Below are 16,252 nucleotides of genomic sequence, written 5' to 3'. Positions count from 1 at the left end.
GAAAGCTTCATTATGGAGGACGCATTGAGGGAGTATGCGGCGGATTTCCTCCTGCAGCAACAAGTTTCTCCATTTGTGGTGACTAGTAAGTGATCTCTACAGCATTAAGTATTACCATGTGCATATGTTTTTTTTTTTTTTTCTTAGATTTTTACTTATGTTGCATTGTTTGTTCTTTACAGCAGAGGCTGTTAATATGGAGCAGGAGCAGCCACATAATGACCAGTCAAGTAGTAGGTAGGAAGGGGGAGGGAGTTGTGTATGTAAGTATATTGTTTTTCAGGGAGCGCTGAATTGACATCTGCTCTTGTGTCTCTACAGCTATGTTAAAGAGACAGAGCACAGAGCAAGCAGATCTGACACACGACAATCAAGGTCAAGATCACGCTCACATCATAAGGAAGCAAAAAAGACTCACACCAGATCTCGCAGCAGGTCACGCTCGAGAAGACGTTCGCCATCAAGGAGACGTCGTTACAGTAGATCGCCCAGCAGACATCGTTCATCTAGAAAAAAATGCTGGGCTTGTGGCGACTATCCTCTACCTGATAAGCTAGTGTGTCGATCTTGCTTTTATGCAATGTCCAAACAACAAGAGCAACCTAAAGACATGGCTGCTATGATTAGGGAAGCAGTACAGGAGTCCATGAACAATTACATCGCTTCTTTACCACCAGCACAACCACCTGCGGTGGAACCACCAACACAACCGGGTCCAGCAACTTCGGATACAGAGATGGACTTACCGGAAGTAGGCTTTAACTTTAACTTAGTTCAGCCTTATGTTACGGCCATTAGAGAAGCCATTGAGTGGCAAGATGAGCAAGAACCATCTACAAGTGGCCAAAAAGAATATTACCCACACTTGAAGAAGTCAGTGAAGCCTTTCCCTCTGATGGACATTATACATGAGGTAATGCAAGAGGAATGGAGGAAGACAGAAAGAAAAACGGTGCCTGCTAATAGGTTCAATAAATTATACCCTATGGAAGAAGCTAAACTAAAATCCCTCGACGAACCACCAAAAATCGACGCTTCAGTAGTCGGCTTGGCAAAGCATGTGACACTACCTAGAGACGATGCAGTATCCTTTAAGGATCCTCTGGAAAGGAAAATTGATAATGAGTTTAAGAAATCGTATATATCTTCAGGAAACGCCTGTAAACCAGCTATAGCCCTGACTTCAGTGGCAGAAGCCTTACGAGTATGGACCCATAATATTGAAGAAGCTTTAAAGTCTGATACAGACAGGGACACAATAATATCGGCCCTTGACGACGTTAAGCTGACAGCGGACTTCGTAGGTGAAGCGGCAGTAGATGTGTTGAGATGCTCTACAAGATCTATGTTACATTCCGTCATCGCGAAGAGAGCATTATGGCTAAAAAACTGGTCAGCAGATTCCAATTCAAAGCAGGATTGGTGCAAAATTCCGTATGACGGAAAGAATCTGTTTGGAGAAGAGATGGACACAGCTATAAAGAGAGTAACTGGGGGGAAATCAGGTCTGATCCCACAAGATCGGAAAAATAGAAGACCTATATTCCAGAGAAACAACTACCAGTCCAGATTTAGGGGTAACACTTCTTATAGACCTACACGAGATTTTAAGAAGAACTGGCAAAGCTCTCAGTCCACCCTCTCAAAATTGAACCGACAGAAGAAATCGCAACCTCCGTCCTCCCAGAAGTCGTTTTGATATTCCATCCGTCCAGGCATCACCGGTAGGGGGCAGACTTCAGACCTTCGGGGATGTCTGGACGGAGGAGGTCGACGACCAATGGGTACGACGGACTGTAACCACAGGCCACCGATGGACATTCAGAACTCTACCCCCGGATATGTGTATACGCACGAACATTCCAGTAAACAAGGACAAGAGGGGTATTCTACACAGTTATGTAAAGGAGTTAATTATGAAGCAGGCCATAGTCGAAGTCCCAATGGAAGAGAGAGGATTAGGAGTTTACTCTCCTCTCTTCTTTGTGAAGAAAAAGTCAGGAGACCTGAGGCCTGTCATGGACCTCAGGAATCTCAACTCGTATATCAGGACAGAACACTTCAAGATGGAGACATTGCAGACCATAATAAAAGTTCTGTTAGTCAAGGATTGGGCCCTTTCCATAGATCTGGAGGATGCGTATTTGCACATCCTAATACACACGGACTATCAGAAATACTTAAGGTTCCTGATCGGAGATCTACATTTCCAGTTCAGATGTCTTCCATTTGGAATTTCAACTGCGCCCAGGACATTCTCAAAAGTTCTATTGGCATTTGTGGAAACACTAAGAGTGAAGGGTCTCAGACTACATCATTATCTAGACGACCTGTTATTACTTCATCAGGATCAAGAAACCATATTGCAACACAAACACCTGCTAATGACACAGTTACACAGATTCGGGTGGAAGATAAACTTCACAAAAAGTCAATTGGAACCGACAAGGGACATACTATTTCTAGGAGCACGTCTCCAGACAAAACACAATACAGTCAGTCTACCGGAACACAAACTATTGAATATTCAGACTCTAATACAGGATATGTTAAGAAACGGAGTTATAACAGCGAGACAATGCCTCAGTCTACTGGGAACCTTAACATCTACCATTCCAATGGTCCGATGGGCACAATGGCATACAAGACAATGGCAGATGGGTTTTCTTCACCAATGGAAAACGAAAGAGTGGAACCAACCGATCATTATAACACAGCAGATGCGGAACGGGTTACTCTGGTGGCTGAAAAAAGACAATCTAACGAAGCCATTATACATTCAGCAGCCAAAAGGGATCATACTTACGACCGATGCCAGCCAGAGCGGCTGGGGAGCACATTGGCAGACTCAAACAATACAGGGAACTTGGACACCATCCAAGAAACAAGTATCAGCAAACGAGCTGGAAATCAGAGCAGCGTTTATGGCCCTCTCCCACTTCAAGCCTCAACTCCAGGGAGCAGATGTAATCTTACGTATGGACAATCTGACAGCTGTAGCATACATAAAGAAACAAGGGGGAACAAGGTCAAAGAGACTCCTTCAGGAAGTTGCCCCAATTTTCAAGATGGCGGAAGCACATTTCAGAAGCTTGACAGCTATTCATCTCCCAGGGATACAAAATGTAACGGCGGACTATTTGAGCAGGACTCAATTAGACAACAACGAATGGGCGCTAGACGACAAAATGTTCCAGCAAATATGCAGCCGGTTGGGCGAGCCAGAGATGGATTTAATGGCAACCAGACACAACAGGAAATGCAAAAGATTTATTTCAAGATGGCAAACACCAGCAGCAGAGGCAGTGGATGCACTAATAGCACCCTGGAACTTTCACATAGCATATGTGTTTCCCCCAATTCCACTAATCCAACGGTTACTTCAGAGACTGATCCAGGAAACAGTAACCTTAATAGCAGTAATACCGTTCTGGCCAAGGAGGCCATGGTTTCCACTGTTGTGGCAATTAAAAGAGGAGCAGCCCTGGCTACTACCAACAACACCGAACTTGCTCATGCAGGGTCCGGTATGTCATCCCAATCCTGCCACCTTAAAGTTAGCAGTGTGGAAATTGAGAGGAGGAAACTTGAGTCCTTAGGTTGTTCAGCAGAAGTAATTCAAACCATTCTAAAGGCGAGAAAACCAACAACCAATGCCTCATACCAGAGAATCTGGTCAAGGTTTGAGGATTTTTCTATGCATCATGACATCAATCCTCTTAAACCCCTGGTAACCGATGTGTTAAGCTTTCTCCAAACTGGGTTAGATAAAGGCCTAGGGTATCACACACTTAAAGTACAGGTGACTGCACTGTCAGCATTAACAGACCAAAGGTGGGCGTTCCATCCATTGATTATACAGTTTCTAAAGGGAGTTATGAAACAAAAACCACCAATCAAGTCGTTCTTTCCCAAGTGGGATTTACCTTTGGTCTTAGAAACATTAGCAAAGGCTCCATATAGCCCTTCAGACCAATGTTCTCTCATACAACTGACACAGAAAGCAGTATTTCTTGTGGCCATGGCATCCGCCAGAAGAATTTCTGAGTTGCAAGCATTAGGCCATAAAGAACCGGCTTTAACCTTCTACACGGACAGAGTAGTGCTGAGACCTATACAACACTTTGTACCTAAAGTCTCGTCCATCTACCATTTCAACCAAGAATGGACTCTGCCAACTCTTTTTGACGAAGCTAACCCAATTCCCCATCCTCTGAATGTGGGGAATACTTTAAAGGTCTACATTGAAAAAACTAAAGATTTACGTAAAACGGAAAGACTTTTCATCATACCAACAGGATACAGAATTGGCCAACCTGCTTCGTCACGAACTATAGCTAATTGGATAATGAGAATTATCCAAGAAGCATATAAAAGTAATGGTTTATCACCTCCTCAACAAGTGACAGCTCACTCTACGAGAGGTATGGCAGCCTCTTGGGCTGCATTCTGCAAAGTCTCGCCTGAAAAAATTTGTCAAGCGGCCAGTTGGTCGTCATTAAATACATTTATGAGACATTACAGGGTGGACCCAGCGGTCAACTCTACATTGCAATTTGGTTCCAGTGTGTTAACTGCTACTTTGAGTTAATTAAACTTTGTTCAGCATTACACCTCATCCCTCCCTGTGTTTTATTGCTAGTTATCTCCCGACCGTGCTGCCATGGAAACATATGGAATACGGAAAATTGAATACTCACCTATCGGTAATTTTCCTTTCCAGATGTGTCCATGGCAGCACGGGGCTCCCTCCCTAGATTCGGTGTTCCGAGTCCAAAGATTACAAGGGGGGGGAGCTTAAGGGAGACATTTATAAGGATGGTCCTATAGGGGTCAAGTGGGCGGGACTTAACCCGACCGTGCTGCCATGGACACATCTGGAAAGGAAAATTACCGATAGGTGAGTATTCAATTTTCCGTAATATTAGAGAAATATAGAGAAGTTCGCTTATATGTATATTAGCGCCATCTTGTGGGCAAAGAGAAAACTGCAGCACAGGAGCCCAGAATGGTAATTTTTTTTTTATTTTGCTGCTGATCTCCCTGCCAGAATGATTTTTTTCAGGTTTTAGGGTCTGAAAGATTGGAAAAAATTGCACCGCTTTTAGACCCTAAAATCTGGAAAGAATCAGAACGGCAAGGAGGTTAAACACATGTATGAAGGAGTGTGTAAGGGGCGCAATCACACACATGAATTCTCCATGCTCTGTTTTCCACTAGGACAAATCACACATAGGCTGTCTGTTTCAGACGTCCATTTACACCAATTACCAGCAGGATAGAATTTTACAGTTAGATGGAAAGCCTGGAGCTGGGGAGATGCGGAATGGAGTCACATGGTGCGTAATGCTGGGAATACACGATACGTCCGATCGATTTCCGATTAGTTTTTCCACTCGATTTCCCGCTCGACTCTCTTATCTTTTCTTATATATTTCCATTCACTTCTATGAGAAATTGATCAGAAACACGATCGAAAATAATATGTGAAATAACACCGTCTGGCGCTGGAATTGCACTTCCCTCAATGATAAGCTGCGTATTTCGTGGAGGGAATCCCTAAACCCTCATGAAGAATATCAGATTTATATATAACACCAATACGCGCTAAATTGTATGTCACTTTATTAAAATATATAAAAGATTTTGAACCACTCTCCACACACTCTCATTAACCAATCATACTCCAGAGAGGCCTCTCCACTTACACTGTCTACCACCTATCACTAATATAAAAGATTCAAAATTATCTTTAAGGGGATTTGTGTTCAAGGGGCTGTCTGTTTATTCCTTTTGCTTCACACAGCTCTGCTAAGTATGCAGATTTCCCTTGTCAGTTTTTCCAATTCAGGGATGGGTTCCACTGTATATAGTTCCTTCAAAACGACAATATTGATACACTCACGTGCCTCCTTATGCTGCATATGTCACTCTATTGAAGTCCTTTTCGGGTCCTGGCCAGCTTTTCCTGTCTCTGTCTGGATCTCACCAGGCTCCGTGTCCCCAGAACTGTCTTCTGTGCCCGCCGCTTGCCGGATCAGCGTTTTCATACGGCATACGCCACTTCCGCATAGAGATTATGGGAGTGCGCCCGCCGTGTAATCAGTCTCTCGGCTTCTCGCGTGCTCTGCTTTCGGTGACGTCACCTTTGTCGGCTATTGGGATTTTTGCTGGCGGTTGTTGCGCGCTGACAATCCGCTCCTTCCAATACCTTTTACAGATTCATATGGGCAGTCGGTTCACTTCTGCTGTTACCTCTACGCGTTTCAGCCGATAAAGCGTCGGCCTTCTTCAGGAGGATTTAGGATTATGAAACACTTTTTTACTGGCCATTTTTATAGTCGTTTTGACCTCAAGAGTGACTCAATCCAGTTTCCCTGGGGTGTGGTTATACGGTCACCTGACACTGGACTCCATTTTCCTGTAGTCCATTTCTATACATTAAAATATGTTCACATTAAGGAATAAAAGGACTTGTATATATATAAAAGAGGTGTACTTTAACTTCTATTCATTCTCTTCCACCTCTCTTTCTCTACATTCATCAACATTTTATATAAAATTACCCCATATCGTTCCTCTCTCCAATAAAATATTATCCACATCCCACAAATACATACCACCGATTTTACCTAAAAAAATGCAAATAACTCCATTTCACTATTCAGACCTTTTGGAATAATTGTATCCAACTGATAAATCCATTTCGATTCATTCCTAGACATCTTCTGAATATAATCTCCTCCCCTTCTCCCATGATTTACTATTTCCAATCCAAAGAATATAGTTCCCCTTAAACTCCCCCCATGTTTTTCTTTATAATGTTTTGACAATGGGTGTGCTACATCCTGTTTCCCAATTTTATTAAAATGTTCTGCTATCCTACTCTGCAGGGCCCTCTTCGTCCTCCCCACGTACCTCTTCTGGCAGGGGCATTGAATACAATAAATTACCCCACATGTAGTGCAAGTTATTTGATCTTTAATTTTATATTTTACTGAATCTGGTGCCTCAACCTCTATTACTCTACCTGGATTCATAGTCCTTCTACAATTGAGGCAAAAGCCACATCTTACAAAACCCGCCCTACCCCTACCTCTCCCATTCTCAACTTGTTCCCCTTTGTATTCATTAGCTGCAGTGGCTATTGATAACCCAATATTTGGAGCCCTTTTAAAAACAACTTGTGGTCTTTCAGGTATCATCTCACCTAGGATTTTGTCCTGTTTTAGGACATCCCAATGTTTATTGATAATATTCTTCAGTTTATTTGATTGTACACTGTACTGTAATGTCAAGCTAAAATCATTTTCATCCCAGTCTTTTTTCCTACCGGTGGCCAGCAATTCTTCACGATTCTTTTGTCGGACCATCTGTCTAGATCTTTCCACTTTTTCTGCTGGATATCCCTTTTCCAAGAGACAGCTCTCCAGCTTACCAGCTTCCAGGTCATAATCCCTAATATCAGTACAATTGCGGCGCAGTCTGGAGAACTGTCCCCTGGGGACCTCATTTAGCCACCTGGGTAGGTGGCAGCTTGTGTATAAAATGTAACTATTAACATCAACTGCTTTTTGAAAAGTTCTTGTATTTAGACAATCCTTTTCTACAAATATCTCCAAATCTAGAAACTGTATCTTGTCTCTACTCATTTCGGTGGTGAATCTGATTTTCCAATCATTATTATTAATCAGATTAATATATCTATCCAGCGAGGTCTGGTTTCCCCTCCATATCATTACCACATCGTCGATGAAACGACGCCACAGGACCAGGTCCGCACCATGCTCCCCACCCCCATATACAAATGTCTCCTCCCAATAGGACATAAATAAATTTGCATATGAAGGTGCGAACCTGGTCCCCATCGCCGTTCCACCGACCTGCAGATACCAACATCCATCATACTCAAAGTAATTGTGTTCTAAAATAAATTTTATAGATCTCAAAATAAAATCCCTTTGAGCATCAATCATTGTCTCATCTTGTTCCAAATAAAACTGCACTGCTTCCAGTCCCCTTTTATGCTCAATAACAGTGTACAAAGATGATACATCCAAGGTACATAACCACCAACCTTTCTCCCACTGCAGGCCACCCAGAATGTTCAACACCTCCTTAGTATCTTTAATATAAGCTTTAGTTTCTTTTACATATTTTTGTAGGAATGTGTCCACATATCTGGATAGATTTGCAGTGAGAGACCCCACCCCCGATACTATAGGTCTCCCCGGTGGGTCTACCAGATCCTTGTGTACTTTCGGCAGATGATAAAACAGTCACAGTAACAAAAATATCAATGAAGGGAGTGAGGAGGAAATATCCAGTGAAAGTGAGTATGAGGAGGAATCATGTGCAATTGAACAATCTCCACCTGTAAAGAACAGGAAGGATGTGAGAAGGAAGAGCGAGAAAGTATATGACAAAAAAATCTATGAGAGTAAAATAATGGATGTTAGAGGGGGACCAAGTAGGAATAACTCAGTGGGTTCCAATTATAGAGGCCACGCGGAATTCAGTATACCAACATCTAATAGATATACACCTTTAATAGATTTAAAACGATCGAACTCATACTCAAATCATACTCAAAGTAATTGTGTTCTAAAATAAATTTTTAATTAATAGATATAAAACGATCGAAAATAAGATCGGACATGTCGGAAATTATCTATCGAACCATCTATCTGCCGAAAAAACGTATGGTGTATTCCCAGCCTCAAAGAGCTCTCACTGTACTTACAATGGTGTGTCCACTAACAGTTCAATTTCTAGCAAAATATCATTTGAGCAATTGGATTCTGATTGGATATCCATTGAAGCAAAGTCTGGATTTTCTTGTCGGTTGTGATAGATAGGAAGCAAAGATTGGTTCGTTGATGGTGTAGTGAACGATTTCACTTCAGAAACGGAATATCTGATCACTCAAACGATTTTTCACTAGAAATTGGATCGTTAGCGGCTTTTTTATTTCCAATTTGACAGAGATGGAGGAAAAAAACAACTTTGTATTTTAAATCCCCATTTAATAAAACAGCATTTTAAATCCACCACTTATAAAAAAAATTCCACAACACCGTTGTGCAAGTGAAGGAAGTGGAATAGCAGCTGCCAGTCACTCACATCTCCACTCGTCTCCAACATAGAAGCTTTTCTTCCCCTCACTTGTAACAGGCCGGTGAGTCAAATTTGAGAGACGTCAATTGGAGGGACAGATGCACAGCGGTGGCTGATTTAAATGGAAGAGGAAGCTTCTGTGCTGGAGATGTGAGTAATACTGATGGCTGCTGCAGCTTGGAGGCGAGCTGGCTATCTACAGTATACTGAAAGGGGGGGAGTGGGAAAGGGAGATATTAAGGGAGTCATCTGGCTACTTATTCTGGAGGGGGAGGGGGGCTAATCTGGCTACCTATACTGGAGGGAAGGGGAGAGGGGTCATCTCGCTACCTATACTGGAGGAGGGCAACTGGTGAAAGTGGCCTTGGGCGGAAAAGAGTACAAATCTGGCCCTGCGTTAGGTAGGTTGTTTGTGTGTGTGTAGGGGGAAGGGGGGGGGGGTAAGGGTTAGGCATCAGGGTGGAGGGTTCTGTATGAGAGTAAGGTTAGGTTTAGCTAGAGTAAAGTATCAGTATTAAATACCGATATTTTAATATTGGCATTACTGGGCGCCCACATTTCTGCGTGCCTTTATTTGATGTATGGCACTTTTAAAAGAGACTCTGTTCAATAATGCAAAGTACTTGTGTTCTGTACTCAGTGTTTGTAGATGTTATCAGCATTTGAATAGAAAGATTATTATGAGTGTATACTGGTAGTTTAACCCATCGAAGCAGTGGGTAAATTAAAATAAAAGATGCCAGTATACATTATAGCTTGTTTACTATCAGCATTAGCATAACATATACACTGTGTAAAAGTAATGCAAGTACATTGCACTTTTAATTATGGCTCATTTGTATTAAAGTGGACCTGAACTCTTGCACAGGACAGAAGGAAAACCTAGAGAAATGCACTTTGTATGTATTTAGAGAGTTTAGCCATCTAATACCCCCTCATTTGTGTCTAATCACAAGTTGTAATTTGATCCCTCAGCTGTGTCAGCTGACTGCCATGACAGAGAGGCTAATTTGAAAGCACAGGTTGTTAACAATATTTCTGCTTCCATGAAAGCAGGAAGTAGACACACTGCAGATTTATTGCAAAACTTGCATCAGCTGTAACATTGAAATGTGACATGATGAGATAGACGTGTATGTACAGTGCCAAGCACACAAATAACTATGCTGTATTCCTATTTTTCTTTTTCAGCCTGAAAGATTTAAAAAATCAGGTATGCAAGTGGCAGTTTCTGTCTGGGTCGGGCCCGGGTCAGACTACCCTGTAACCCTCACCGATAAGGAATTGCAGCCATAAAACACTTTTCTGGCAGTAAATGGCTTCTAAGAGCAGGAAAGAGATGAAAAGGGTAAATAGTTCCTAGATTTTAGCTCTGGCACACTACAATGAATGTGTGATTGAGAAAACATCATGAAACAGTAAAAACTTATAAAATAAAACTGTGGGATATCTAAAGTCATTTTTAGAAGAAGGAGGATATGTTTATCTCCTTAGTTTATTTACACCTTGGTAGGGATGATGAATGAGATGCAAATTATTTCGAAATTATGCATATTTTTATGCAAATGTATGCAGTTTGAAAATAGACCAATCAATTTAAACCCAGGTTTAAATTGATTGGTCCATTTTCAAGCTGCATACATTTGCATAAAAATTTGCATACATTTGCATCAACTTGGAGCAGTTTGTATTTTTGTGATCATCCCTACACCTCGTATGTCCTTTAAAGGTTATTATCCAGTTGCATATTTTTTAGAGCAGAGAGGAAGTTCTGAGTTCAGGTCTGCTTTTAAGCTGAATCAGAATCAGAATCAGAATTTATTTCGCCAAGCACGGTTGGACCGTGCCCGGAATTGGGTTTGGCACATTGATTGGCGCGGAGAGCGCCAATCAATGTGCCAAACCCAGCTGTGGCTTAGGTACAGAGACATGGGCCTCAGTGCAAATTGATATTACAGAATTATAGGCAGATGAGGGGAACAGTTTGTTAATGATTACCACTATTCAAAACACATATAGAGGTGATCATAACCAGCATAGCAACAATATGGAGCAATGCAGCAACTAGAGGATATCCCCAATGTGGCCTTATCTGGTCCTGGGGCACTGGAGCTGTCTGCATACCCTATAGCTACACCACTGAATATAATAAGTATGCTAACACTCAGGGCCGGTGCTTCCATAGGGACAAACTAACCAATGGCCGCTGGGCCCTGAGCCAGCTGTCAAGTCTTACTGCGGTCCCCTGCAAAGTTTTAAGCAGTGTAGTAACTCACCGGTCCCAGCTGCAGCACTCCTCCATTAGTCCATGTGTTCCAGTCTTCATCCCCGGGGGCCGCATCTTCTCAGTGACCATATTACGTAATAACATGGGCGGGGTCATGGGGGAGAGGCGCCCCTGTGAGGATTAAAGCGGGAATGCACAGAGAATACACAGAATGCGAGGAGAATACCAGCTGGGTGAGTCACTGCACTGCTGAAAACTTTGCAGGGACCCCGGGGAAGGCCTGGGCGGTAGCCAATTGCCATCTTCGGGGGCCCTGGGGGAGGATTTGGCAGAAAAAAGGGGCCTTTAATGCCACTGAGGGGGGTTGTCAGTCAGGGAGGCAAACAATGTAATTTTTCAAAGTGGCCCCATGGTAACTAGAATGGCCCTACTAACACTTTAATTTTTCTAAAGTTTTTTCAAGCGATGGAGACCCTCAGTAAATCAGACCTAATTACACCACGTAGTTACTTGAGTTGAAAAAATACATGTGTTAGGACCATCAAGTTCAGCCAGCAAATATGGTACATCACTAGTATGCACATCCATGTAATTAGGGCACCGGGATAATTTTGGCGCAGGGCAAATCCCAAAAACATCTCACCCTGCTCCTGCAAAAGTCCTGGTGGCTTTAATTTCTATTCCCCCTCCAGGCCGCCATGTAATTCAACTTCCAGCTATTGCTGGCAGGCGAATTTTACGCAGTTTTTACTGTAATTTGGGCTCCGTCTTTTGACGGCACCCAAATTACTGTCTGAGTGCGGCAACCGCTGCACTTGGCGAAATAAATTGATTCTGATTCTAAATTGATTCTGATTCTGAGTGCTGCTATAGGCATTATATAATTTGCATTATGTTCTATGACGGCCTATGGTTTGACCAAATTTCCCTCTCGCTAGTATGCACCCTTACATATGTCAATGTATCCAGAGGAAGGCTAAAAACTCTTAAAGGCTTGGACCAGTTAACCGTAATGGGGAAAATATTCCTCCAGTTGGTAATCAGATAAAATCCCTGGATCTACACCACTGGGAATTATGTAGTAATTATAGCGGTGGATGCCATACAATAAACAATAATGATAAGCCTTTGCCTGAGAAGCACAGCTAATAACAATGCGCAAAGTATAGAAAGCATACAGCAGCCAATCCAGTGCAGACTGACTTTGATTGGTTTGCAGGCATCACTGCACTTTACACAAAATACTGCCTTATTAAATGAGCTGCTATTTTAGGCAATCGCAGCAGTCACAGTGGCTATACATAATAAATGGTAATGAACATGGAATGTAGTACCTGCTCTTCACTGCGGTGGATTATTACACCTCATTCACTTGAAGGAAGAAGAGATGTGTTAGCAGTTAGGAGCTGGCGAACTGCTCGGCTGTGCCTCATTCATCAGAATAATGAAAAGATATGGAAAAAGTCACTGTTTGTTCTCCACTAAGCTGCCTTGTAGCAACTGTCAATAAAAGCATGCCACTCCTTGGTGATCCATACTATTATCTTAGTAATGCTAAGTATTACAGCTACATAGAGACAACAGCCCATTGTAACTTGGTCAACAGTAGTAGAGGGAAACCTGAAATGTTTCTACTGGACACACACAAGCCGATCTTTCTTCACACAGCATTACTGGATTAAGCACCAAGTAAGAAGTGATGTTTAAAATATACCTCTTAAAAATGTGTAGTCCAAAAACATAATATGGGGAAAGAGGCATCCTAGTGTATGTATACACCCTGGTGTATGTATAGAACCATTTAAAAACAGAATAAAATAGAAAAAAGTTGACGTGGCTTACCTCAGTGACAAAAACTTTTGTGTGAACAAAGAGTTTTTATTTTGCAAGCTTGTGCAAAATAAAAACTCTTTGTTTACACTAAAGTTTTCATCACTAAGGTAAGCCACCTTAACTTTTTTCTATTTTATTCTGTTTTTAAATGGTTTTATACATACACCAGGGCGCCTCTTTCCCCATATTGTGCTTCTTAACATCCCCCAGCAGAGTCTGTTGGTGGGGTTGAGACAGGCCACAAGTGGTCCCCACCACAGTGGAAACCTGTCACTTTTATCTAGGAGAGCAACTGCATCCAGGTCCATCCGGACCACCCAGAGAGGAGTCGGGTTCATTGTCTCCACCTGCTTCATGTGGTTGGATGCCCCGTCTGCGACCCGCCTTTGTGAGTAGAGCATCTATTTCCTCTTTCATTACAAATACTGTACTCAAACATATTGCACTACTGGCCTCCCATTTTGTTACCTGTAATTTTTCTTTAGGGTGTCAAGGCACTCCCACTACTCCAAGTCCAAAAACATGTTTCCCTACTCTTCACCATAGTGGGCCTATTTATAAAAAAGTAGACAACAAAACTAGCTAATGGTGTAACTACAATTCATTCATCCCCCCCAGCAAAACTTTGATGGTGCCCCCAAATGTTCACACCCCTTCCCTTGCCTCCCCTTGGTGCCCATCACGGGCTTGGGGCCCATCTCACAAGGGTCATAAAACAAGTGTGGCCATCATGAACTTCACTCCCTTAACAAGTGTAGCCAGAAAACACCTGATCTGAAGTAAAGTCCCCTGTATCGGAGGAAGGGAAAGGAAGTAGTTGGGGACCCCCACAACTCTGGGCCCACTACGATTGTCGGGGCATAATTGTATATATTTATTTATTAATCAGAATGTAAATCAGAGAGAGGAAAGATTTTACAATGGGCAAACACTGACTAAATCATTTATACATAATTATTGTAATAACTTCTTTATTACAATATATTCTGGTGTATAAGACTACTTTATAAACCTTAAAAATCTTCTGAAAAGTCAGGGGTCATCTTATACGCCGAGTGTCATTGATGCCGGGTGATCTGCCCTATCCTGTTAACAAATCTCAGATCTCGCTGCTGAGGACTGTAGTGAAGCGGCGCAGGCGCACATGTGCGAGATCTGAGAGGCAGAGAAGGAGGTAAGTGTGATACAAGGATGGGCCAGAAGGGTGAAAGAAGTGTTTTTTATGGGCACAGTGCAATCTATTCTTCCATACCGCTCTGATACACAGGTAAACCAGGAGAGCTGACCAATCCACTTAGGGAGAGGGAGAGTTGACCAATCCAACCAGTCAATCGCCTATATACTGTTATATACTGGGTACCACATACAGTACAGCACCAGTATCTGTTCATACATAGCACCAATTTATGATTTATTTATTTTTATTTGGTTTGCTTTGAAAGAGGGGTAGTCTTATACAGCGAGTATATCCTAAACTCTATATTTTAACTGGAAAAGTTGGGGGGTCGTCTTATACACCCAGTCATTTTATATGCTGGAATATACGGTACATTATTTTCACTGGAGTTCCTCTTTAATGTACAGGCTAGCAACATGTTCAGTAACTATGGGGGGTTGGAGGGTGTGTGTGCAGCACACAATGAAGGGGGCGGAGCGAGGAAGAGAACAATACCGCCAGGCTGCATTTGAGCAAGATAATCCACCATACCAGATCTGTCCTGGACACATTGGGGCAGCGTAAACACTCTAGACTCTTGCCCAAAGCTGTGTTTGGTGGTTGATTGGGCCAAGTTTAATCTAAACTATGTACAAACCTTTATTTTAGTTACCATACATTAGGGATCCCAAGCTCCCATCCAGGGCCGGGCCACGCTCATGAGGCGGGGTGAAACATTTGCCTCAGGCGGCACATCTGGGGGGGGCGGCACCCGCCTGTCCATGGATGCTGGGCCCGCCCGCCGAGCTGGAGGAGTAGCGGGCAGAAAGGGGGTATTGGGCCTAGAGGTGGGGAGGGCGTTGCAGGAAGTGACGTCAGTGGAGCACTCGCTGGAACGCGGAAAAGGTGAGTGATCCCCGCCCGTTGCCTCATATCTATACGCTGGAGCTTAACTATATTCAGCTGGAGGGGAGCGCAGATCGGGGGACCCAGGTGAGGGAGGGGGGGGTCCGACCCCCCCTCCCCACCACTAGGCCCAATACCCCCTTCCTGCCCGCTACCCCTCCAGCTCGGTGCCCCCCTCGGGCGGCAAAAAGTCTAGGGCCAGCCCTGCTCCCATCCTCTATAAAGGAATGATGGATCACCAGCTATGACCTCTCGCCAGAGTGGCTCATTGATTTGTCATAGTTTATTTGCATACGTAAAGCATCATACCATTTATATGGTATATATGTATAGCATTCTTCACTTTTAGAGTGGCAAACACTAATTAGTGATCTATAAAGTGATCGGACTGATTTCTGAATCCACGAATATGGATTGTGCTGAAATTGTTGATCATAAAAAAGTGGTGATCAGGTTTAAAAGACGCTATCTTTTTACCAGATCACTACCTATATCGATATAGCGATTTGAATAGTGCAGTTATAGCTGCAACAATAGCATCACTTTTTTCTTGCAATCAGCCTGTTCATCCACTAAGGCTCGGTTGCCACTTGTATAGAAAACATACCCATTCGGTCAGGGCCGGCCCGCTCATGAGGCGGGGTGAAACTTTTGCCTCAGGCGGCACTTCTTGGGGGACAGCAACCGCCCGTCCGTGGGTGCAGGGGGGCGGCCGCCGAGCTGGAGGGGTAACGGGCAGGAAGGGTGTATTGGGCCTAGCGGGATGCCGCCGCGTCCATGCCAATTGGTGTGGAACGGTCGTTAAATAGTTACAATTATCACAGGTTGTGACATCTTTACTGCTGGCAAGGTGGGTCACTGCAGTATGTTTGTTTGTAGTGGGTACTGAAGTAAGCAGAACCCACAACAAGTGCATCGGGAGGAGAATGAAATGAGGATTGGCAGCTCTAGCCATTATAGAATGTTTGCTCTCATATTTGATCATACCATGCCTGGCAGTCCTTGTGTTGTGT

The 16,252-nt window shown here is 43.1% G+C and overlaps 1 protein-coding gene across 1 annotated transcript in view; it reads right to left on the bottom strand.

The window, feature by feature from the left end:
• The window catches only part of RP1 (RP1 axonemal microtubule associated), a 542,476-nt gene extending 529,709 nt beyond the window's left edge, over positions 1 to 12,767 (bottom strand). The window contains exon 1 of the mRNA XM_068237387.1: positions 12,679 to 12,767. The gene's annotated coding sequence lies outside the window, so the exon portion shown is untranslated. The remainder of the gene's footprint in view (positions 1 to 12,678) is intronic.
• Positions 12,768 to 16,252: the final 3,485 nt, after the last annotated feature.

Source organism: Hyperolius riggenbachi, chromosome 5 (assembly GCF_040937935.1).
Source record: "Hyperolius riggenbachi isolate aHypRig1 chromosome 5, aHypRig1.pri, whole genome shotgun sequence".
Classification (NCBI taxonomy): Eukaryota; Metazoa; Chordata; class Amphibia; order Anura; family Hyperoliidae; genus Hyperolius; species Hyperolius riggenbachi.
This window is presented reverse-complemented; position numbering and strand designations above follow the sequence as displayed.